This window comes from Leucopleurus acutus (genome assembly GCF_964270905.1).
Source record: "Leucopleurus acutus genome assembly, chromosome: 4".
Lineage (NCBI taxonomy): Eukaryota > Metazoa > Chordata > Mammalia > Artiodactyla > Delphinidae > Leucopleurus > Leucopleurus acutus.
In genome coordinates, this window is record NC_139146.1 from 37,924,508 (window position 1) to 37,949,018 (window position 24,511).

A 24,511-nucleotide genomic window follows, 5' to 3' on the forward strand; every position below is an offset into this window, starting at 1 on the left:
CCTACTCCAGTGTGACTTTATCTTAACTAATTCCATCTGCAATGACCCTATTTCCAAATTAAGTTCACATTCTGAGATACTCAGGGTTAGGACTTCAACATCTCTTTTGGGAGACACAGTTCAACCTGCAACACCTCCAAGGCTTGTGCATTCCTCCCGCTGACATATTTAATGGTTATGAGCCTCCTAATTCCGGGAAGATCTCAGGGTACCAACACTAAAATAAAACGGATAAAACAAGACTAAAGTAATAAGAAATAATGAATAAGTAATACAATGGAAGAGGGGACATAACTGTAACAGACATTTGGGCTAGAGACGGTTTGAAGCCACTGATGACTCAGGTTCACTCTGAGTGTCTAGACTCCTGACTCCCCACAGGAGTTATCTTTACAGGAATGTGTCCAGGCGTCTGGAAAGGACCCCTTCAAGCAAAGGGAAAGTTGATGATGTGAGAGTGTGTCTCCTGGACCTTCTGAACTTAAAGATGTTACCCCCGAGCCTGTTTCACACGTTGTTGTAGAAAACGGATGAGATAATGCAAATTAAATAACTGGGATAAATAACATTTTTATAAATCATTGCAACTTACAAAACTTTTTCATGTTTATTAGCAGAGATAATCTTCCCCAGAATTTTGTGGGGTGGATGGACTCACAGCTTACACTCACCATGAAAGACTGAAGGACAGAGAGGTAATCAAGGCCACAAAGTGAGTTGTAAATGGGTTACAACTAAACCAGGCTTCCTGGCTCTCAGCCCAGGCTTCTCCCCACTATTTCCTCCATGTCCACAAGGCTTTAATGCTCTGCACCACTCTTTGCATGGTCAGTCTGCAAAGTCATCATAGTCAATCAATCAATAAGTGTGTAAGTAAATGGCTATATTCAATTAAAATATTGTACATTCTGGTTACTACCTGATTGACATTATCTCATCTGTTTTCAGCAAGCTATGAAATAGCCTATGCAGACATCAGCTCCAAGGCTGGAATAAAGTCACAGCCCACCACCTTCCCAGCCCTGTGGGGTTCTTGTACGGGATGGTACTCAGAGAAGATGCTAGAAGGAACAGAGGCCACTCCCGGCCCCCATTACGGGCTCCAACCTCCCCTCCAACATAGCTTCCTTCCAGCTAAGAAAGACCACCACTTGCTGGAGAGTTCTCAAGCCAGAGTACATGGGGCTGAATCGACTTGAAAGGTTCCTTTGAAAGGTATTGAAGAGAGCTGCCGAAATGAATAGGCTGGGCTCTGTAGCTAAGCTGGAGTTGGGAACCCAAGCAAAGATGGAAATCAATACGTACTACATTTGTCCTTTGACAAGCAATGGATTGTTATTATTAGGAGCTTATCCTGTGCTAGACCCTCAAAGAAATTTGCATTTCATCCCCCCGATCGTCCTGCAAGAATCCATTTTTTGATGAACACGCAGAGACACAGAGAGATGAAGTGGCTTGCCTGCTGTCAAAGAGCAGAATTGTGTGTTCTGCTGCCTTTGTGTGTAGCCTTTTGCCAAGGGTGTCACCCTGGTGCAGAGGTGTCCCTCCTCAGTCAACCTCTCCAAGCATTTCCTGGGACCAGGCTGCGGGCACAGCAGGGAGTACGTAGGTATGGAATTCTCCAGATGTTCACACCTGTGTCTTCTGGGCAGCAAATATTGAGGTACTAGATGTGGAAAGTTACTCACCATCCTGCAGGTTTCCGCCCAGGAAACAATCCTGCCAAGTGCACCCTTGAACCATGCTCCTGCATTGGGCATTCGCGCTACTTCTCTGTCTCCCTCCTGTCCTAGGGACTCGGGTTGGACTTGTTCAGAGAAGCCTTACCTCCTGCATTTAGCACAGAGTTTCCCCAGAAAGCCCCTCAGTGCACCCAGAACTGCAGCCTCTGTGCCCCTCACTGCCCTGGGGTGGACATTGGCTCAACACCTCCCAGAAGTCAAAGCGTGATCGGCTGGCCAGCATCCTCCCTGCTCTGCTATTTGGCAGACCGTGGAGTATCTCCCTTCTTCCTGAGCATGGCCTTGACCTTTATAAAATGAATGGTTCCTAAGTGCGCTCTGAAGGACCGAGACCAGGGTCAGGCTGGCTGCTGAGAAGAGGGATTTTTCTAAGCCTGCCCCTTGGGCTTCTGATTTAATGGATCAGGGATGGGGCAGGGCATCTGAAATTTAACAAGCACCCACCCCACTTCACCCCACCCCATCCTGAATGATCCTGGTGTGCAGCCTTCAAGCAAATCATCAGCTTTTGAATGTTTCCCAAACTTCAGCCTTAGCCTTGATGATGTGTTACTTTAAGCAGAGTTATTTATATCTTGTACCCAGCTTTGCCCTAAGACAGTGGTTCTCACCCTGGCTGTTCATTAATGCCCCTTGGGGAGTGTTATTTAAAACCCAAAGCAAGGCCCCTCTGAGCTGGAGCATTTTAAAACCTCCCTGGGCAGTTGTAAGGTATGGCCAGGGTTGAGGACCACAGCCTTAAGTATGATATGAATGGAATCTACTAGATATTTGAAACATATGCATAAGTGCTAACATAAGAGCGTGCTTACCCACAACCAACCAGAAAGCATCCTGGGTTCCGTGCTTTGAGAAACCCCGGCAGAGGTTGCTATCACGGCTGTTTGGAAACTGAGGCTTAGAAGCTCCCAAATGCTGACTCTTCTAGAATTAGGACGTTACTTGCAGAGAATTCAATTTCAGCCACCCAACTCTAAACATCATGCTTTTTCTGCCCGGTCAGGGGCAGAGAAGTGAGTGGTCCTGCCTTCCAGGGGGGTGGGATTGAGGGGTGATGGGACTCACTCTGTACCAGTTTGGAATACAGGCTAAGATGAGGCTCTCCAAAAGACCCACCTTGGGACTCAAGTGTGTTCAGATGGACGCAGAACTCTTCAAAGAGTCTGGCTTTACCACGCTCACCTCGTGATTAATTCCCTCTGGTTTCTTCTGAGATTAGCAAAAAGGAATAAAGTTTTACTACTATCAGAGAAGCCAGGCTCTAATCTGCATTAGAAGGATCAGGTTCGTCATGATTCCATCGTTTGTGTGGCTCATAGGCTGGCCTGTGACCTTTAGTTCCTGGCAAAGCCTAATTACAGGAAAGCTGTGCTCGGTTTGAAAACTGGCTGCCTGTTTACTGATCCAATCCAATTAGCTTGAGATTCCCTGACCAGCTCAAGAGCAACGAGCTGCATCTTGTGTTCACCAAAGCGAGTAAGGAGGCCCCCCCTGTTCCCGGGCAGCTGTATTTATAGTCTGATTCTTCAAGGGCACACAAAATCCCCGTCTTGATGGGCACAGTAGGAAGCTGGAAGGGATTTCCCAAATTAATTTTTTTCCTAAAGAGAACGAGTGCCTCTGATTACTAAATCCTAGCATATCAGTCCTAGCCGTGATGGGATCAGAAGAATCATGTTACAGACCTTCCTTTTAGAAATGAGGTCAGAAAGGGCTCTGAGGGACATGCTGGTGAGCAGAAGTGGAAGGGGTTGGTGCTGCGTGTCCTGAGGCTGACTCTTCATTCTAGATTCTGAGCACTGTGGATGCTGAGATGAATAAGGCTTAACTCCTGTCTCCTAGGAATGCGCTATGGATGGGGAAGTGGGTCACAGACACGACGGAGGGTTCCAGCATATTCTAACAGAGGCAGAGGTGGGACGCCAGAGAGGAGACATGTGGCTGTGTTGTTTGATGTTTACTTATTCTTGTATTCATTTATTCACTCATTCATTCATTCATTCACAGTATGTACCAAGCGTCTATCCCATGTCGGGACCACACTGTTCAAGGCATCATGGACCCAGAGCTGAACAAGGCAGAGAAAGTCCCTGTCCTCCTGGCCCTTCACACAGTGGCTAATCAGACAGGAAACAAGCATGTGCTTGAATGGATGTTTAGGTACAATACGGAAAACTCTAGAAAGTGGCGTAAGGTGGTATGAGAGAGAACATCGGGATTCTGACCTCAACTGAAGAGTGAGAATTAACCCCACGTGGACGTAGGTGGGGTTGGCAGTGGGGCCTGGTGAAAGGAGCAGCGGGCAGGGGGGGCCGGGGCTGGAAGGGGCTTGTGTGTGAGGGTGTGAGAGACCAGCGTGGCTGGAGCCGCAGCTGTGGGGTTGGGCAAGTCCTGCCTTGGAGACGAGGTTAGGGAGGCAGGGTTGCATCCTGAGAACAAAGTATTGAAGGTTTCTACATTTAGGTGGGGGGCTGAGGGAGACAATGAGGCAGGCTCTTACAGAGGCCTCTCAGACAGCCTGTGTTGCTGGGCCATTAGCGTTGGGGGGAGATTTGAGGATGGTGACCAAGTGGAAGCAGGAAGACCCAATTTGGTCCATACAAGGGGTGATGGAGGCTTGGACCAGAGTGGGGCTAGGAGCTGTGGACGGCTTGTGACGTGGCTCCAGGGACCATAGGAGACCACCCGTGCTGAGGCCCGCACACACAGCCTGGCCCACGGGAACAGGAGACCTGGCTTAGCCCGTCCTGCCCTCAGACTGTGCCGGACAGGCGACCGTTACCCTCCTTCAAGCTCTCCAGGAAGCCTCAAGGGAAGACAGCGCAGCACTGTGGGCAGCGGAGGGACTTTGGCTTCGGAGACACACTGAGCAGTTCTGATTCTGCTGACTTAGCTGTGTGACCCTGGGCAAGTTGTGTAAACATGCTGGGCCATGCTTTCCACTTCCAGAAAGGAAATGGGAACCTCCCTCTGCAGGTCGAGGGCTGCAGCAAATGAAGATGCGGTGAGACAGGCCCTGAGGGGCAGCTTGCTAAACCTTAGCCCCCTCCCTCCATCTTTTGTAGCACATATTTCTCTCTCCATCCTCTTCCAGGGCTAAAGGGTCTCTGAATACCTAACTCAACTTCCTCTTCTTGTCCTGTGCTCCGTGAAAATCAAATTTCTGCTCTTAGTGGCTTATTATAACTGCCTTGAGTCTGTGACGTTGGAAGATATTACTGGAAAGAACTAAGATGGTTTGTCTTGCAATAGATGGGATAAACAAGTGAGAGGCTTCATGGTGCCAGGCCGCTCTGTCCACCAGCCCAGGTCTCCTCACCAGCCTGGCTCTGTCAGACACGTATCTACCCATCCCTGGACTGCTTCCTTCTGTCTCCGAGGGCTTCCAGGCAGATGCTGGGTGTATCCGAAACGCCCACATCTCTCTGTTCTGCTTCTTTGCATCATACTCATCTCTTAAAGCTCAACCCAAGTCTTGCCTTTTCCAAGAAATCCTCAATATCTACCCAGAAATTTTCTGGAGGTAATACTCTTTATTTTTTACTTTTTACTTTTGGCTGTGTTGGGTCTTCATTGCTGCACACAAGCTTTCTCTAGTTGCGGCGAGTGGGGGCTACTCTTCGTTGTGGTGCGTGGGCTTCTCATTGCGGTGGCTTCTCTTGTTGCAGAGCACGGGCTCTAGGGCATGCGAGCTTCAGTAATTGTGGCGCACAGGCTCAGCAGTTGTGGCTCGTGGGCTCTAGAGCACTGGCTCAGTAGTTGTGGCACATGGGCCTACTTGCTCCACGGCATGTGGGATCTTCCCAGATCAGGGCTCGAACCTGTGTCCCCTGCATTGGCAGGCAGATTCTTAGCCACTGTGCCACCAGGGAAGCCCCTGGTTGTAGTACTCTTTTTTTTTTTTTTTTTTTTTTGCGGTACGCGGGCCTCTCACTGTTGTGGCCTCTCCTGTTGCGCAGCACAGGCTCCGGACGCGCAGGCTCAGTGGCCATGGCTCACGGGCCCAGCCGCTCCGTGGCATGTGGGATCCTCCCGGACCAGGGCACGAACCCATGTCCCCTGCATCGGTAGACGGACTCTCAACCACTCTGCCACCAGGGAAGCCCCTGTAGTAGTCTTTTTAAAATAGAGAAACTAAGCTTAAAACACTTGGTATCCATGATCAAGTCCAAATTCCTCAGCCACATATGCACTAGCCTTCACTGTTTGGTCTCACTATCTATTTCTAGCCAAGAAGTAACAAATGAAGCATCCCTCTCGCCTCTCGCCTCCCCAGTCCCATGGCAGACATTATTAATGACTCGTACTACTCTTCCCACTAAGCCCAGATTCAGCTTCAGAATCCTTCTCAACACAGCACTACAAGCATCAGGGGCACCCAGACACCTGGGTGGGAAAGGGCGTGCCGCCCGCCTGTCCTGGCAGCTGCCTCAGTGCTGCAGTGTGAGTGCCACAAACTCGGAGCCTGCGTGCACTTACTCCTTGCCCTGCCTCCCCTACCTACTCACCGCTGCCCAACACCAAGTTGCCTCCTTCCTAAGATGGCCCAGCGGGGCCAAGAGGCATGAATGACTCCTTCATCTGCTCGAGGATTCTGCCCCGGGGCTGCCAGCACTAAGTTCCTCCTGAGCCCAGTGACTCTGGGAGGAACTCAGAACGGCGAGCACACCCTTCACTGGTTTTTTTTTTAATCACAGGGGATGAGAGCTGGAAAGGGAAATGATAAACATGGGTTAGGCTTTATTCTGGACAAGCTTCTGTACCCAGAATTCCCATGGCCTGCTTCAGCAGAGGCCGGGTTCCTCTGAAAGTTTTTCATTCTTAAAATATGTATGTGGCGAAGCCCCTTGAGGGTCAAATCCTTTCTCCATCCCTAAGGGGCTGAGTCTTCCTTGTTGCTTATCCAAATATGGTTGTTCTCTGATTTCATTATCAAGGCCTGTGTCCTACACTCATCTACTCAATTACTCAATCAATCGGTCATCAGTACTGACACCTGCAGAGTACCTGACTGACCTGGGCTGGTCCCGGGGGCACAGAGGTGGACAAGCCATGCCCTTGCGGGGCTGACTTCCTGGTGCTACCGTCTGAAATCTGGGATGAGGCCCATCCAAGCGATTCCCTTGAAGAGCCATAGGACCTCCTGTTCTTTTTTTTGGGGGGGGGACGGTACACGGACCTCTCACTCTTGTGGCCTCTCCCGTTGCGGAGCACAGGCTCCGGACGCGCAGGCTCAGCGGCCATGGCTCACGGGCCCAGCCGCTCCGCGGCATGTGGGATCTTCCCAGACTGGGGCACGAACCTGTGTCCCCTGCGTCGGCAGGCGGACTCTCAACCACTGTTCTACCAGGGAAGTCCGGACCTCCTGTTCTTAAACCCGAGGGCTCATGTCACCCCAAGCCCTGGCTCCCTACAGATCCTTCCATCCTTCTCAGGGGTTGCCCCCCCTTCTCACGGCTCTCTCCACCTGCATCCCCGGGGACCTTGCTGTCTTCTGTGATTCTTTCCCCATGAAGCCTTCCACCAGTGCCCACTCCCTCTCCCCAGTCTACCCCACCCCTGTCAGTCCTGATAGGCACCGTGTAGCTTTCCCCAGAGTCTTTCTCCCGGTCCCCACAGGACACAAACGGAAGAAGGAGGATGACAAACTGGGAGAATCATGGACTCACACAAGACAGAGACAGCAGGGAGTCCATTGAAATATATATTCGGTGTATGTTTTATTTTTTTCAAGTTTAAGCCATTTAATTCATTAACAACTTTAAGTGAAATGCACACAGGAGGAGCTGGTTCAATTCTCTTCTGTCAGCAGGGACATTCTGACACCTCTGGAGGGGCAGGATCTCCCGGGTGCATCCCAGACCTGGAGAAACCACCCAGCGTTTGCCTTTGGTGGTGGCAGTGAGACCACAGTCAGAGCCAGTCACCTGGTGTCTTATGTGGCTTCATTTTCACAAGCCCGTAGCCTCGGCCCAGGGGCAGCTGGAGCCCAGAACCTGGGACCCGATGGGTTGCACTCAAATCTCACCTCCTCTCCCTGCTGCCTGTGATTCCAGACAAGTCCCTTCACCTCCTGGGGCTTCTGTCCCCTGATCTGTAAATAGGGGTGAAGACCATGAGACCAGCCTCACAGGAGTGTTGTGCGGATCGAGCCAATACGTGCGTGGTGCTTACGATAGCATCTGCTAGATGCTAGAAACGCTTCATCTGCTAGAAACGCTTCATAACGGGCGGGGAAATCGAGGCTCAGAGGGGAGGCTGTCAGCCCGAGGTCACACAGGAAGACAGGGGCAGAGTGCCCCTGAGCCAGCTCCCTCCGCCACGCACTAGCTCCTGAGGCGTGTCAGAGGCCACTGGCTCTCAGGTGAGGGGTTTCCTCTGTACCTGGGCATGGGGTCAGGACACGTAGGAAAGCGCCAGTGTGGCTGCTGACCTTTAACCCATAGGGACCTGGGATCACTTGGCTTTGGACTGACTCCACCGTCAATCTCAGCACTAAAGCCCATCAATCCATCCCTGGATTCCTGAACCCTGGTCCAGGACGGGCCCTATTGCCTTCTTTTAACATGCTGGCCTCACTTTTTACCATTTGCTTTTGATGATCTGGGCCCCACTCCCTGAAGAACACTGCTGGCCTGCAGATTTCTGAGGTCCTAGGCCTGGCCCCTCTGAGAGGTGACTTGCAGAAGAGCATCCTCAGAACCTGGGCTGGGCTTTGTCTGCTGTGCCATCAAGATCCCTGGTGTTTGCCCTCGGTCCCGTGTATCAGCTCTCCCCAGTGACTCAGCATGAGGCCAAGCTAAGTCCTCCTTCCCGCACCTGATGCCCGGCTCCCCCAGTGCTGCCTGGTTGCCCATGGTACCCGTGGTCCTTGACCCTTGGCCTTCTCTCAGCGCCAGCAAGAAGTTCGCCTGGGATCAGCCCGCAGGGGTCCTAGGCCCCTGCCCTCAGTCCTGGCTGCTTGACCCTGAGCCATGATTGTTTCTTCCAAACTTCAGTGTCTGCGCCTGTGAAATGGGAATAACAACAGAAAACCCCACCTCCCCGGCTGGGAGGGATTCTTGGATCCTCGGGAAAGCTCTCTCTGAGACTGCCTCGGACAATCTATTGGGACAACACCAACGATAAAGGGTAGCTGTTGCTATTAGACCAGAGTTCACAGTTAGTCCACGTGTTTCCATTTTCACACTTTTTGTAACAAAGAAGAAAAATACACATAGCATAACAGTTATGAGCACAGAGGTGAGAGCTAGCAAAGTGTGAGTTCTACCTCTTGCCAATTGCGTGACCCTGCACGAGTTTCCTTAAACCTCAGTATTCATTTCTTCATCTGTAAAATTGAAAAATGATACCTAACTCACGAGCTTTGTGTCAAGATTAAAAGAGATACCGTATGAAAATGTCCTCTCCCACTGTTGACAGAGAGTGAAAAGAAATCCATAAACAAGGTCATCACTGTTACTATGTTACCACTGTGTACAGGTAATCCCATATGGTTGTTTCCATACTCTATTTACACTTTGTCATCCTGCTTTTTCCAATTTATGTTCCAGAATATTCCCATCATCATTAACATTATTGTACTGACTGTATAAATAGTCTTTTAGGTGCTCATGTCCTTTAACCAGTTGGTCATGGTTGATTTCCTTTTTTCAATATTACAAACAGCTCCGGAATAGACATATGTGGGCAAATAGGTCCTCCAACATTGCGATTCTTTCCTTGAAATCGATTTCACGAAATGGGATTACTGCGTCAAAATGCAACGCACACGCACAAAATGCAACGCACATTTTTAGGTTTCTTGATGTACATTGATATTTTGGGTTCCAGAAAATGTATACAAATTTGCATTCTTGAGGCTGTATACGAGGCTGCATGACACATCACTCCCTCCTCTGACTTACTAAGGAGCAGTCTGAGCCTCTCGACTCAGTTCTTTCTGCTCCCGCGTCATGGCATTCTCTTGTTTAGGGACAGTGCCCATTTGTTGAGTCATTCACTCATTCATTTATTCATTCAATGCTTAATTCTCAATTTTCATGTTATTTGGTCTTTTTTTCTTTTTTAAAAAACAGCTTTGTTACAGTGTAATTTATATACCACAAAAGGCACCTTTAGAAGTGTATAATTAAATAGTTATAGAGTTAGGCAACCACAATCTAATTTTGGAATATTACCATCATGCCTGAAAAGAAACTCATGCCCCCTTACAGACACTACCTCTCCACGTGCCTCCCCAGCTTTGGCAACTTCTAATCTAAGTTCTGTCTCTGTAGATTACAGATATGCCTTTTCTGGACTTTTCTTATAAACAGGATTACACAGTACATGACCTTTTGTGTCTGGTTTCTTTCACTTAAGCATGACATTTTTGACGTTCATCCTGTCGGCCAGCGTCTTCTTGATAAACCTTCTTCACTTGGCTTGCAAGACACTGAGTTTTTTGTTTCCCTACTACCCTAGTTATTCCTTCTCCTGGAGCTGGGACTTGGGGCAGTAAGTGAGACATTCACCTTGGGAGCAAAATCGAAGGAGGTATTGAAAAATTCAGTCATCGAGATAAATAATATTTAACACAGTATTTCCAAAAAGTCAAAATGAACAAAAAAACTCCACGATGAACAAAATATCAACATTTTAAATAAAGGCAGGATCTAGTGGGGGATGAGGGGGAGGCCAGTGAGGTGCGTTTTACGAGCATAGAATCGGATCCTGAGACAAGGTTTTCCACCCACATTCTCTGAAGAAACAGCCTTTGGCATCCCGTGGCCGCTTTCCCTGCTTTAATTCTTCTTCCTAAACCCTTGTTACCCCTTGTCTGTCCCTTAAGTGTTTATTTATTTGTGGAGTGTGTGTGAGGGCTGATGCATTTCAAAGAATGAGGCCAGATGAGCAGGGGCAGCCACGTCAAGGAGCAAATAGTTCCTCTGTCATTTGGATTCTTCCCTTAGAATAGATTTCAATAAAGGAGCTATTGTGTCAAAATAAACCCAACGCACAGTTCTATGTCTCTCTTTTTTTTATTATTATTATTTATTTATTTATTTTTGCTGTATTGGGTCTTTGTGGCTGCACACGGGCTTTCTCTAGTTGCGGCAAGTGGGGGTCTACTCTTTGTTGCGATGCGCAGGCTTCTCATTGCGGTGGCTTCTCTTGTTGAGGGTTCTAGGCTCGCAGGCTTCAGTAGCTGTGGTGCGTGGGCTCAGTAGTTATGGCTCGCGGGCTTAGTTACTCTGCGGCATGTGGGATCTTCCTGGACCAGGGCTCAAACCCGTGTCCCCTGCATTGGTGGCAGATTCTTAACCACTGTGCCACCAGGGAAGCTCCTCTAAGTCTCTTGACGTCTGTCAGTGTTTCACATCAATGTTTCACCCAAGGACGCAGAGAACGTCTCCTTCTCTCCAAAGAACGCGTTGGATGACGTACTAAGAATCCTGACCTTTATTCAAAGGCATGGAGGGCTTTTAGACGAAGGAGCACTGTGGTCCTCAAATCAGTATCAAACATCCGCTCACGGCACCAGAGAGAGGAGAGGATGCACTACAGCAGGGCTGACGAATGTTTTCTCTAAAGGGCCAGATGGTTTTCAGCTTTGCTAGCCATACAATCTGTTGCTACCATTCAACTCTACCACTGGAGCGTGAGAGCAGCCTGAGACGTGTACATAGGTGTGTGTGCCTGTGTTACAATAAATAAATAAAACTTTATTTACAAAGACAGGCAGTGGGCCAGATTTGGCTCATGGGTCATAGTTTGCTGCCCCTGTTCTAGAGTGTTCATGTAAGCTCATGAAGTCTCTGACTTAATGCTTAGTTCAGAAGCAGCCTGGAATGTCTCTCGGAACAGTTCTTAGCAGGAGTGCTTTACTAAGAACTTTCCCCAGACAAGCTTTACTAAGAACTTTCCCCAGACAATGTAAGTGCCACTCACAGAGCACCCTCACCCATGTGCAATGAGAGCTTTGAGGAAGGATGGGTGGCGGGTGGCGAATGAGTACCTGAGTGAATGGATGACTATCCTTCAGTGAAGAACATCTGAGGACACAGGGCAGGGGGACCTGGGGGGCTTGCAAAGGCTGTTCCACCAGGACATCACTTCCTCTCCCTCTACCTCTGTCTCGAGGAGTAACACCATCAAACCCCCTGCTGCTCCAGCAGGATAAGAGCTAGCTAACCTGTCACCCTCCTCCTCCTGGAGCCCCACATCCGGGTGATCCCATCTCAGAGGATGTCTCTACCTGGGTTCTCTCCATCCTCACCGCCATTCTCCCAAGCCAGGCTCTTATCCTGTCCCACCTGGACATCAGCCTGGCTTCCGGTCTCCAGCCTCTTTTCCGATTCTCTATAGCATCCTCTGGGGTAATCTTTCCTGAAGGCAAACAGCATCGTCAGTTCTCTGCTCAAAAGCCTTCAATGGCTCTCAGCTGTTTCTAGATTAAGTCTCCACTTAGAGGAAGAAGGAAGAAAATAAGGCAAGAAGGAGGGAGAGGAGGAAGGAAGGGAGGGAGGGAGGACAAGCGTTCAGGAGAGCACGTCCTGGGGCAGTACTGTGCCAGCAGCATCCCTGAATTGTCTCACTCTCCCCTCACCCCTCACGCCTGCCCCCATGACACACAAAGCCCTCACAGTCCTGCCCTGACGCTGCACCCGCCTCTCCCAGCCAGGCGTGCCCTTCACCTGCCTTCTTTTTTTTTTTTAACATCTTTATTGGAGTACAATTGCTTTACAATGTTGTGTTAGTTTCTGCTGTATAACAAAGTGAATCAGCTATACTTATACCTATATCCCCATATCTCCTCCCTCTTGCGTCTCCCTCCCTCCCACCCTCCCTATCCCACCCCTCTAGGTGGTCACAAAGCACCGGGCGGATCTCCCTGTGCCATGCGGCTGCTTCCCACTAGCTATCTATTTTGCATTTGGGAGTGTATATATGTCCATGCCACTCTCTCACTTCGTCCCAGTTTACCCTTCCCCCTCCCCGTGTCCCTGTGCTCTCTTCACCTGATAGCTTCCTACTCATTGTTTTAGGATTTGCCTCCAATCCAAATTTTCCAATGTAGCCTTCAAGGACAGCTTCAGGCAAGTTCCGTTTCCCCCTGGAGTCAAGAATGCTCCATTCCCATGCCTGGGGCCAGGCCCAGAGTGGACACCTAGCCAACAGAGTGTAATAGATCAATGCAATCAGCTTCTACTTTGGAGAACTGATACTGATCAGGATTTAATGGTAATTATTTGTTTGTTTGCTTGACCCTTCAAAATTAACCCTTGAGTAAGCCCATCCTTACCTAATGCCGAGTGAAGAGACTGAAAGTGAAACAGCACCTCACCATGCCATTTAGTAACCTGACTTCCAGGTTTCCTGCTCACTTCCCAAGAGAGAAAAGCGACCTTTGAATACCTCTCTGTGCAAGTGCTTTCAGTGTTGTCTCGTTTACCCCTACGACACAGCAGCACTGTCATTCCCATGTTATGGCTGAGCGACCTGACTCAGAGAAGTCAAGTAACTTGTCTTAGGTCACACAGCCAGGAATTGGACTGATTGCCCTCAATCTTTCCCCACACCAGGCTGCTCCCAGATCCAAGAGAAACTAAACTGCCGTTGTGGTGCTCTCTCTCCATCAATGTGGTACCACTACAGAGCCACACTGCCCTCTGAATTTTATAGGAGCAGGGGACAGGGGAGGTCTCCTAAACCAGCCGCTGCCTGTTGGCTTTCTGGCCTTTTAGAGGGTCTGGAAGAATCTGGAGAGGAAGAACATGATCTCCAGCATCAGAAACCCTGAGATGGATTGGTTTGGAGTCTCCTGAAAGCATTGTAAGCAAGAGGCTTCTTGATGTACAGTAGCCGGTGGCTGCTGATCTAGCCACAGACAAATCTCAGTTCAGTATGGCCTTTATAGCGGCTAAATAGATTTCAGGTCGTCCTACCTTTGTGGCTTGAGTGGGAGGGAGCTGAAGTCCCTCCTCGAAGACAGGGCTTAGGAGTGAAACCCTGACTTCATGACATCATGGACCCAGGTTTTCGACACAGACCCCTTGTGTCCTATAGCATTGAAGCACCACCTACGATGATGATCTCTCCCTTTGGGGGTTGGGGGTGTCAGCCCCTCAGATCCTCTGCTTCTCACCGTGACTATTAGTTGTTGGCTTTCCAACATCCTAAGAGAAGATGGGAAAGGTCTGTAAGGTTGTGGTTTGTGGCTTGTTAAATGTCGGGAAAATGGCGATTTTGGAGTAGCTCCTTTATGGGAATCATCCTATTAGAATGGAGGACTGTGAAACAATGGAAGATGTGTATATGGCTTCAGTGGAAACAGATCGGGGAGTCAAGGAACAGGTACATCTTTACGACACCAGGGGCCTACAGGAAGGTGTGGAGCTGCCAAAGCATTATTTTTCATTTGCCCGGTGGCTTCGTTTTTGTGTACAGTGTGAATAACTTTGAATCCTTTCAAAGAGTGGAGCTTCTGAAGAAAGAAATTGATCCGTTCAAAGACAAAAAAGAGGTGGCAATTGTTGTGTTAGGAAACAAAACTGACCTTTCTGAGCAGAGACAAGCGGACCCCGAAGTGGCACAGCAGTGGGCCAGGAGCGAGAAGGTGCCTCTGTGGGAGGTGACGGTTACAGACCGCAAGACCCTGATCGAGCCCTTAACCCTGCTAGCCCGCAAACTCTCCCAGCCTCAGAACAAAGCGAGCTTCCCTCTGCCTGGGAGGAGAAGCAAAGGCAACTACAGCTCTGAGAACTAAACCCTAGGGTGCACAACTGTCGCTTGAAATAGTGACTGCCTGGAGGTGTCCGTGAACTCATGTAAAACAGGCCATTTCTATCTAGCTTTGGTCCTTAGGAAACCCCTAGGGAAGTAATTTAATGCACTTTTAGTTATAATTCAGTTACTATTGCCTGACATGAAGTAATATATTTGCATTCTCCTTGTTTCAAACTTGTCCCTGAAATTAGCACCTTTGTTATCTATATTATGTTGGATTTGTCAAGAGAATAAAATAAAGTTTGGGTGGTATGCACATGTAAAAAAAAAAAAAGCACCAAGGCAAAAATCAACAGATCCACTTCTTCCAGCCCTGGTATTAGGTGAAATGCCCCCCAGGGCTTTTATTAGAATTGAAAATCAGACTAACTGTTCCAAATACAGGCCTTCTCTTTTCTTGGCTCCCAAGGAAGCCATAAAAGAGAAAGAGAGACCCAGCCGATGCAGGCTGATGGGAAAGGGGGGCAACCCAGAAGATTGTATAGTTTTCAGATGTATGAATAATTTGAATAAAAATCGTTAGCAGCATGCCATTTCTTCTGTGCCAAGAATAGAGTCCTCCCTTTATAAATCTCCTCAGGGGAGCGACTGTGATGGATAGATGCCGGGGTTTGTAAAGGTGGATCCATTTCACTCAGTGGGTGCCAAGGCGCTCGATAAATAAACCGACGATTATAAACCATCCCTTCAAAAGTCAGGAAGGAAATACAGGAAAACATTCACAGTAGTTTCCAGGAATGTGCTAGTTTTGTTTCCTTCTCCTGTTCTTTTTTTTTTTAATTTTTGTAATCATGAAAATATGTTAAAGTGAAAATTAAACTTTATTTTAAAATAAGTGCTGACAATGACTTGCAGCTTTTGAGTTGCCTCCCAATGTGATGCGAAGCAGCCTATACGATTTGCCAGGCAATCCTCTGGAAAACATACAGTAGTCTCATTTGATGTCATGCGTTCCGATCCGCTCTGCTAATATGTAATTTGAAATACTTTTATTTAATTAAATATTTTAAATACTTTTCCATACTAAGTAATCAAATCAACTTATTTTAAAAATAGATACACCCTATTATAAGAGAGTTATCCAAAAAGACAAACTCAGCTCAGCCTTTGAGCAGGAGTATCACAGAGTCCTGGTGGGGAGGTTTGAATGGAGAAAGCTCAGTGTCAGCACTGTGACATGCTTTCACGTTTCAGTAATTATTAACGCATCCCATGTCGCTGGCTCCCAGAATGGTATTTACTCTATGGCTCAGAAGACTTGAGCTCATGGCTTCCATTTCATTTGCCTTTTGACCTACTTCAAATAGGGAAATGTTGATATCTTAGAATCTTCCAGTTCAAAGTGGTTCCACCCCGAACCTGCCTCGTGACCCCCATCTGATTTTCCTGTCAGCCCAGCACAAGCAAGTGACCCATCCAGGGTAGGGAGCAGTAACTTCCATGATTTTTTTCTTTTAACCATATGTTTTCGTGCATCCTATTATTTAATTTTCCAAGCAACATGGTGAGCTGTTAAGTTCAGGATTTATGCTTTTATGAGTTGAATTGTGTCCGCCCAGAAAGATATATTGAAGTCCTAAGCCCTGGTTACCTATGAATGTGACCTTAATTGAAAATAAATTCTTTGCGTACGTAATCAGGTTAAGATAAGGTCATTAAGTGGCCCTAAACCAAGATGGCAGGTGTCCTTATGAGAAGAGACAGACACACACAGGGAGAAGGCATGTGACAAAAGAGATGGAGATGAAAGTGATGCAGCTGCAAGTCAATGGGTGTCAAGGATCTATAGCCACCACCAGCTGAAGAGGCAAGGAAGGATTCTACCCAGAGTCTCCCTCCATAGGGAATGTGTCCCTGCCAACAACTTGATCTCAGACTCTAGCCTCCAGAGCTGTGAGAGAGTAAATTTCTGTTGTTTGTGGTGCTTTGTTACAGCAGCCCTGGGATACCATCCAATCCCCTTTCAGCTTGTTCTATTTATGACAATCACGGTCCACTGGTCACTTCATCTCTTCTCTAGTCCACCAGACCTTCTCTTCTTCACAGCCTCCTCATCTAAATCAGATTCCAGATTTTAACTTAATAGCACAATGATATTCTAAACTCTTCCTTCCTTCTTCACAGTTTTGGGCCAGCATGGCCAGTGGATCCCACCAACACATGGCATCATATGCAAACGGGGTCCATGCTGCCGGCATCTCACAGTCCACACAGTGTTTTTCAAGCATGCTTTGTCTTCCTGAGTCCTCTCACCACCCCATCTACCCCTCACTCCCAGGAGCTGGCTGCGCTGGATGATTGATGTCCCACCTGTAGCCCCTTCATTAGCCTGTGCACCCATCCTCCAGCTGCTGTCAATGTTGCTGATAAAATCCCACCACTGCTCCCTTCTCTGAAGAACTTTCCTCAGCCAGCAGGAGCACCCTGTTTGTTGGCCACCAACCGCAGACCCGCCGATGACTGTCTGATACAGGGGTACAAACAGCAGGTCCCCTTGCCTTAAGGCAGAACAGCAGGTAGATATACTCATTTAATCCCCCAAAGATTTTGTGCCCATTTAGTCAAGTAACCATACCCTGAGCGGAAATAACAATAGACATTTCAAGGGCTGTTTGATACAGGGTCAAGATTGACGCCGATATCCAAGGACCCAAAGCATCACCATGCCACCCACCTCCCCGCCATTGGCAAAGGCCATACAAGAATCACGTAGTCACTATTTACAATAGCCAGGACATGGAAGCAACCTAAATGCCCATCGACAGACCAATGGATAAAGAAGATGTGGCACATAGATACAATGGAATATTACTCAGCCATAAAAAGGAACGAAATTGAGTCATTTGTAGAGACGTGGATGGATCTAGAGACTGTCATACAGAGTGAAGTGAGTCAGAAAGAGAAAAACAAATATCGTATATTAACACATATATGTGGAACCTAGAAAAATGGTACAGGTGAACTGGTTTTCAGGGCAGAAATTGAGACACAGATGTAGAGAACAAAAGTATGGACACCAAGGGGGGAAAGTGGCTGGGGGGGTGGTGGTGGGATGAACTGGGAGAGTGGGATTGACATGTATACACTAATATGTATAAAATGGATAACTACTAAGAACGTCCTGTAGAAAATAAATACATAAAATAAAATTCAAAAAAAAGAATCGGGCTTCCCTGGTGGAGCAGTGGTTGGGGGTCTGCCTGTAGATGCAGGGGACGCGGTTTCGTGCCCCAGTCCGGGAGGATCCCGCATGCCACGGAGCGGCTGGGCCTGTGAGCCATGGCCGCTGGGCCTGCACATGCGGAGCCTGTGCTCCGCAATGGGAGAGGCCACAACAGTGAGAGGCCCGCGTACTGCAAAAAAAACCAAAAAACAACAACAACTACAAAAAAAAATAGAATCGTATAGTCAATATAGTTCTGGCCCAGGTATGCTGCACGGTGGGTGCAGTGAATCAACAGACCCACCCGTGGTAATTTCCTTGGCCCTGAATATTTTTAGGAGAGATACACTGAACCACTGGACAAAATCTCACGTTGTTTTCTTGACCTGTAAAGTGACAGTTGTTACATAAGAAAGGCCAACTGGCAGGCCTAGAACTTTCACCCCCTGACAAGACACCAAATGAGAAACAATATTGCATCCAGGGAGAATGACAGAGGGGAGTGCCACCCTCTGTGTCTTGAAACGTCCAGGAGAGGTGGTCCCTGTCATGTCCCCTACACAAACTGTATGGGTCACAGCAGAACTTGGAACCTTAGAAACGTAAAAAAACAGTAGCTCCAATTGCAGTTTTGCCCGACGTGGCATCACATCAGGTTAATGCAGCCTTGGGTATGCTGAGTGCAGCTATTGATGGGAAACGGGAGCCCCAGGGAGGATGGGCAGGGGAGATCGCCTCATCAGCCCATCTGGTTCATGTCTGACAATCATTCATTAAAGATGTCTCCCCGTCCCAGTCCACCAGTCCAACTGTCCTCCCATGATGTTTCACAATCACTCCTTTTCTTGTTTTGTTTTTTTTTTCTTTTGGTGGTGGGGCAAGGCAGGAACACAGAGAAACAAAGAAATAAAATTTTAGAGCCTTCCCCTCTTTTATCTGGCGTTATTTTCTTTCGATTTCAAATTTTGATATTTCATTTAAAAATTCATTTTGATCTTCTAGGAATCAAGTTAAAAAAGAGTGTGGCTTTATTATAAAAAATAACAGCATAGACTGAAACCCATGTGGGAGACTTTGCCAAGTGACATCATCAGTTTTCCTTCCTGTTTTTGGAAAGAAGAAATAAGGAAACTGAGGCAAGGAAGTCGGTTTCATTGTGTGTGGTCATAGGGGAAGATCTGGTCCAAGCCCAACTGGCCTCAGACCCCTACGTCCCTGGGTCCACAGAGGGAGGGGAGATCCAGCTACTCACCTGAGCTCATCTCACCAAGTCCCCAGCCAGCTTGCAGGGCACCACTGAGATCCCCATCTGAGCAAGGGGAGCTTGAGCAATCCACCAGGGTCACATGGCGAGGACAGAGATGAGGTGAGGCTGGAACTCAGATCTGTCCAGTAACACAGCCTAGGGGTCTCCCCTGTGCCTTTCCTTCCTGCAATCCAAGCATCCAGATCCTCGTGTTTGCTTTGCGTGCGAGGCTCCTGGATGGATTCCCAGGCACACATCAGTCGATTGAGCTCACTTTGTCCTCTTGCCAAGGGCCTGGATCTCAGTCCACCCTCCTGTTCTTTTCTCTTAAAATGCAGTCACCCGCCAGCATCCACTCCCTCGGGCTCCTCTGGCCACCCCAAAGGGCCCATGCACCAATCATAGCATCCCAGGTTCACCCACTCCTGCTTGAGCGCAAGAGGTCCCTCACATGAGAGGTCCCCCGTGTTCTGGGGCATTTAGCACTGATCCCTAGAGGGAATAGATGTACCTTTCAATGATTATGAAACTTTAATGACTAACTTATTGATTATTTTGCAGATATTATGCCTCACAACAACCTTAGGAGGGGAATGCTATTTTTACTCACATTTTATAATGAGAAAACCGAGGCCAAGAATGGTTGAATGATCCATCCAAAATGCAGTTATCAGGGAGCCAAACCAGGCTAGCAGCCCCGGGTCACTGCACAGCCTCCCAGACAAAGTTCAGGTGGCTAGAAGTGTGGCGCCCAGATTCAGGCAGCCTGGGTTTATAGCCCAGCTGTGTGACCTTGGGCAAGTTACTGAACCTCTCTGGTTTTGTAAAGTGGAGACGATAAACATCCTACCTGCTTCACGGGGTCACCATGAGGATGCACTGACACAGACATGTAAAGTCCTTAGAACAGAGCCTGGCACGTGGGCTTAATATATGTTAGTCGTTATTTTTCTTTTAAGAATTTTTGTTACTTGAAGCATCATAGGATGTTGGGTAAGAATCTTAACTGAGTCAGAATTCTAGGAGGTCAAAGTGACTCCTTCACCCTAACTTCCAGCAGACCTCTTTTTCTACAATGCCTATGTTTTCTCTTGCTTTTATCTAGAAAGGAAGAAGGAAAGGATACAAGCTGGAAGGAACAGCAATGGTGACGGGAAAGAAGGATTTTCAGTACCACCTCTCATTTCTTGTCAGGAAGGGGGTGGTCTAGTGGACAAATATACTGATTTAGGGGTCTGACAGAATTGGAATTGGAACCTCAGTATGACCTTGACCAGGTTACTTAATCTCACAACCTTCAGTCCATTCATCTGTAAAACGGGGAAAATAGTACCAGTTTCCCTGGACTGATGGGAAATTAATGACATATATAAAGCATTACCCAAGGGATGGAGACCCAGATGGCCCTCAGCTCTTCCAGCACAGCAGCCAGGGTTCTCATACGTGTCCTCTCATGGACCTGCGTGAGTTTGTCCTAGATAATGAGTGTACTTAATTTGAGAACGTTTGCACCAGAAGTTTCCCCCAGCCACATCCTCACCTCCAGTGGGGTTGGTCCCCAGGCCTGCATCCGCACCAACATGGGGCATCATCTGCTGAAATGCCATTGCTACAAGAGTGGGGACAACTCTACCCCAAACACCTAGAGCCGTGCTTCACGCACGAGAGCCTCCACTTGGTGAGTGAATCACCAGCTCTCTGGATGCAGCCCGTCTAACAGGCATGTTGGTTTCACGGGCGAGCCTCTGGAAATCAGCGTCACTGGAATCTCTCCAAAGACTTGCTCAGGCTTCCCATTTCTGCATTTGCGATTTTCTGGTTAATATCCTTTGCCATAGGTCCATTGACTTCTTGGTGATTTTCTGAAGTCCCTTTGCATCCTAGATTTAATCCCATGTCAGGTTTTGTGTGTGTGTGTGTGTGTGTGGTACGCGGGCCTCTCACTGTTGTGGCCTCTCCCGTTGCAGAGCACAGGCTCCGGACGCGCAGGCTCAGCGGCCATGGCTCACGGGCCCAGCCGCTCCGCGGCATGTGGGATCCTCCCGGACCGGGGCACGAACCCGTGTCCCCTGCATCGGCAGGCAGACTCTCAACCACTGCGCCACCAGGGAAGCCCCCATGTCAGTTTTAGACATTACAAACACTTTCTTCCGATCTGTCATCCATGAATTTGCCCTGCATGTCCTTTCATTCAAAAGACACCCTCCATTTTGACGTGATCAAATTTATCAGATCACTGAATGGATTACAGCTCCTCTGAGTGAGTTTCAGCTTTTCAGGTTGCCTCTCATCAGAGAAGCCCTCAGAATGGAACAAAACATTCCACATGTGGTCTGAGAGAATCTGTGGACTGATTCTAAAATCTAAATGCATGGACTTCCCTGGTGATTCAAAAGTTAAGAATCCACCTTCCAGACCTCCCTCGTGGCCCAATGGTTAAGAATTCGCCTGCCAATGCAGGGGACGTGGGTTTGATCCCTGGTCCGGGAAGATCCCACATGCTGCGGAGCAACTAAGCCCATGCACCACAACTACTGAGCCTGCGCTCTAGAGCCCTCGAGCCACAGCTACTGAGCCCGCACGCCACAACTACTAACGGCCTTGCGCCTAGAGCCTGTGCTCCACAACAAGAGAAGCCACTGAAATGAGAAGCTCGCACACCACAAGAAGATTAGCCCCAGTGCGCTGCAACTAGATAAAGCCCGCACGCAGCAACGAAGACCCAATGCAGCCAAAAGTAAATAAAGAAAGAAAGAAAGAAAGAAAGAGAGAGAGAAAGAAAGAAAGAATCCACTTTCCAATGCAGAGGACGCAGGTTCCCTGGTCGGGGAACTAAGATCCCACATGCCTGGGAGCAACTAAGCCCGTGTGCCACAACTAGAGAGAAGCCTATGTGCCTCAATGAAAGATCCCGCGTGCCGCAGCTAAGACCTGACACAGCCAAAAATAATAGATAAATAAATAAATATAAAATCTAAATGCAGAACCGCTTTGCCACTGATTCTCGTTATACACTGACTTGTTAGTTTCCATCCACAATTTCAGACGGTTGGGATCGTGTTGAAATTGGATCCTAAAACTGCATGGCATTGCACCACCCCCAAAACAATTAAAAATCATAATGCTGTGTTTTGGTGAACATTTTTGATAGGTCTTGGTAATGATAGGCATATTCCATTCTGTATCTTGTAGAAATTGTACAGTGTACCATGACGTATCCCTTACTTGCTCTGTGACCCTGAGCTAGTAATTCAGCTTCTGGAGGCTCCTCTGCAACAACAGCAGCATCTCGGTCATCAGGTTGCTGTAAGGGGCAAATGAGTTGATACCTGGGAAGCTGTTAGAATAGGGCCTTCCGTGGTAAAACTCGGTGTAAGCGTTTGCTATGATTGTTAGTGTTAAAGCAGCATTACCTCTACCTTTTAAGAGATATTAAAATGGAGTCTCAAGCAGTTTAAATAACTTGTCCCAATTGCACTGCTAGTGACAGCAGAGTCAGGGTTGTGTGCTCGTCCCTCAGATCTCACAGCTTGTACCATGTCCGTGATGAGATGTCCAGGTGAGCTGAAATCTGCTTCTCTAGCTGTCCTTCACTGGGCTTGGTCTTTGGCATCTAAGGGCATAGAGAATCAAGGCAACCTCTAATCCCCACGACAGGCATTCAAGCGTTTGAAGAGAGCGCTATGAACCCCTGACCCAAAGGACCTCTTCACCCAGCTAACTAGACCCTTCCTTTAAGGAGGCCTTGTGGCCAAAAAAGAAGTTTTTCTCACCCCAGACCCATTCTCCTTCCAGCCTCACCATCAATCACAGTCAGTGGTGCATACAGACACCCAGTGGCTCAGGCCAAAAGTCTAACCCTCCTTGATCCCTTGTTAACGCTCTCACCTGACACCTGATCTATCCTACACGCTCTACTATGAAAACAGACCCCACAGCTGCCTGTTTTCATCACTTCACCCCCGGCCGGCCATCACCACCTCTGGCCCGCATCTCTGCAATATCTCCCCAGCAGCTCTCTGTGCCTCACCCTTCCTCCTCTGCAATCCAGTTGCACTTAACAATAAGATTGATCATTGTAAATGTCAATCAGAGCATGCTGTTACTCTTCCTAAAAGCCTCCGGTGGTTTCCCATTTTCCTTAGAATTAAACCCAGACATCTACAATGTTCCAATGATGCGACCCCTGCCACTGTCATCACCCTAATCTTCCTCTGCTCTTCCCATTTCTGTCTTGCTCCAGCAGCACCGCTGGCTTCTCCCAATTCCTTGAACATGCCTCAGGGCTTTGGCATCTGCTTTTCCCTCTGCCTGAAACTTGGCCCCAGATTGGAGCTTCCTCCTCAACACTCAGGTCTTCAGATGTTTCCTTTTCAGAGAAGCTCTCCGTGACATGCCAGTGGAAACTGTGGCACTATGCTCATTAATTCTCCATCCCTGGGCCACACTATGTTTTCTTTACCACTTACTGCTACTGGTATGTATTACTACTTTTTTTTATATCTGTCTTCCTCTCTAGGATGTACACTGCCTATGAAGAAAGAGAACACCTCTGATTTATCCCAGTTTTACTTAGCAGAGTACCAAGCCCAGCATAGCAACTTGTGGGACGCACCATAATTCTCTCCCCACCAGTGATATCCACTTGTGAATCCCGGGAATCTGTGACTATGTTAGGTCACGTGGCGCAGGGGATTTAAGGTTGCAGATGGAATTAAGGTTGCTAATAAACTGACCTTAAAATAAGAAGAGGGCTTCCCTGGTGGCGCAGTTGTTGAGAGTCTGCCTGCCGATGCAGGGGACACTGGTTCGAGCCCTGGTCCAGGAAGATCCCACATGCTGCAGAGAAACTAAGCCTGTGCACCGCAACTACTGAACCTGCACTCTAGAGCCCGTGCTCCACAACAAGAGAAGCCACCACAATGAGAAGCCCGCGCATCGCAACGAAGAGTAGCCCCTGCTCACCGCAACTAGAGAAAAACCCGCATGCAGAAACAAAGACCAACACGGCCAAAAATAAATAAAGAAAAATAAATAAGTTTAAAAAAATCAGTTGGTGTTTAAGCCACTGAGTTCATGGTAATTTGTTACAGCAGCCACAGGAAATAGAGAACTCATAGCTATTTGCTGAATGAGTTAATGAAGAAATGAATAAGTGAACAGGATCAGAAGTCCCTCTACTGACGGGTCCCTGTAATTTCTCTGGGTCTGTTTTAGGATTGGGTGCCCAGGGCTGACCCAGATCCACCAACGCTGTCTGATGGAACAGAGCAGCTCTCACCCTCTCTTCTGTGTCCTCCTCTATTCATATACTCAGGGGATTCATGTGTTTGATTAAAGGTAGCCGCGTGGCACTTGCCTTGTGGGGAACTGGCCGTAAATTCAAATGCCTAACTGGATATTCACATGCCCTTAACCATGCTTCTATGCCGTCAGTCACATGCGTGTTTCTTTCCCTGAGGTTAATATACATTCATCTCAGTGCAGCCCTACCTTTCTGTTTTTCTTTGTTTTTTAACGTCATCCTGGAAACATCCTCTGGGATGTAACACACACAAGAGAGTAGAACATCTGGAGTTTTTTTTTTTT

General features: G+C 48.1%; 1 pseudogene across 1 annotated transcript; it reads left to right on the plus strand.

The window, feature by feature from the left end:
* The first annotated feature begins 13,913 nt into the window (after window positions 1–13,913).
* On the plus strand, window positions 13,914–14,493 carry LOC309961072 (NF-kappa-B inhibitor-interacting Ras-like protein 1; annotated as a pseudogene). The gene has a single exon. The product of its transcript is annotated as an NF-kappa-B inhibitor-interacting Ras-like protein 1 (transcript).
* Window positions 14,494–24,511: the final 10,018 nt, after the last annotated feature.